The sequence below is a fragment of the Cupressus sempervirens genome, chromosome 7 (assembly GCF_028749045.1).
Source record: "Cupressus sempervirens isolate cs-2001-9-10 chromosome 7, ASM2874904v1, whole genome shotgun sequence".
Lineage (NCBI taxonomy): Eukaryota > Viridiplantae > Streptophyta > Pinopsida > Cupressales > Cupressaceae > Cupressus > Cupressus sempervirens.
This window is the reverse complement of record NC_143124.1, coordinates 70,101,176-70,102,867: the sequence shown is the minus strand read 5'-3', so window position 1 is coordinate 70,102,867 and position 1,692 is coordinate 70,101,176.

Sequence of the window (1,692 nt, the reverse complement as noted above, 5' to 3'; positions counted from 1 at the left end):
ACATACCTTCCCCATGTTAAGAGATTTTCCATCAGCAATAGTAACTGGGGCATGGTCATCCTTTTCTGCAGCTAGATTCATTCCTTTATCCCTTGACTGATCATCAGGATTAAAGACACTCTCCAAGGTGATGAGACCCTTGGGAAGCTTGTTGGAACTAAGATGAATGATCTGATCACCATATTGATCTTGTAGTCTTGACTGATTTCTCTCTGAAAATTCTGCTTCATTCTGCAAGAAGCTCACAATTTTCTCATCAGACTCAAACACTTGCCAATGAGTATTATTATCAGGAACAGCGGGCCTTACCACTACCCTTACTTGTTGTTTCTTTTCTTTCTCGAGATTCCTTGGCACATCATAAGATGCACCCACTACTGCAAGTCTATCAGCATATTTATTTTCTTTCTTAGGAATGCTTTGAATATTAAATGCTTGGAAACCCTCAAGCAAATCCCAGACTCTGTGTTTATAAGACTTGAGCAGGCCATTTTTGGTGATATTCTGATTTTTCACTTGGTTCACTACCAACTCGTTGTCCCCATATACTTTCAAGGCTTGAATTCCCCTCTTTTGGGCAAGTAGGAGACCTTGGATCAAGGATTCATACTCGGCCACATTATTGGTACAACTGAATTGGAACCTAAAAGAGAAGTAGTATCTTATTTGTGCAGGAGAGATCAACATAACACCAGCCCCTGATCCATTTCTATTCCTTGAGCCATCAAAGTACATACTCCATACTCCATTTACATCATCATTAGTCTCAACAAGGTCAGGAACTTGAGCCTCTTTCTCTATTATGCAATATGTACTGAGGCCTGTCTCAAGGGTTTTCGACATAGGCTCAAACTGACATGTATTTGCCCACTCATCTAAGAAGAAATCAGGAATCTCTGCTATGGAAGTGACAGGCTCGTTTACTATGTTATTTTCGTCCATCTCTAGGATAGGGCAATTCATATTGATGAAGTTGGGAGTGTAGGGTTCAGTGTGATGAAGGGCTTGAGGTTCTGCTCTTATTGAAGCATTGGCCCCATATCTGGTCTTAAATGACATGTAAGACCAATCAGCAGATATGAATCCACCAATTTGAGCAGTGAAGTCTCTTGAAAGACAGATGGCAAAATATGGCTTAACCTCAGCAACAGATATGTCTTGAATCACAGTACAACCAGGGCATGCATGTAGGGCCATTTCCACACCTCTAAGGATGCCTACGGTTTTGACAGTACTCCCATCTAGTTGTAACACATCCCTAACAATGGGCTCATATTTCATCCCTAAAGCATCAGCAACACACCTAGGCATTACTGGGCTACTAGCCCCCGAATCTATCATGCAATTATGGACTAATTTTCCCCCTATAATCAGAGAAACATAAAATGGAGGAGGTCTAACCTTTTTATTTGTCTCCACATCTCCTACTGGTTGTACTAAACTAGTGGCACTCTCTATGGTAGATGACTGATCGTTGGGCTCAATCCTTTCCAATTCTTGCTGCATCATCTTCCTCTGCATTGGTATGGTAGCAACAGCATCCCACATGAAAATGTTTACATTGGTCTTCTTCATTTGCTCTACCACACTCAATGGTGCGTTAGGAATTTTGGTAGAAACTTTGGGAGCTGTGCTCATGAGAGGTTGAGATGGAGCAACATAGGGATCACTTGCATTCTCCTCTCTTGGACC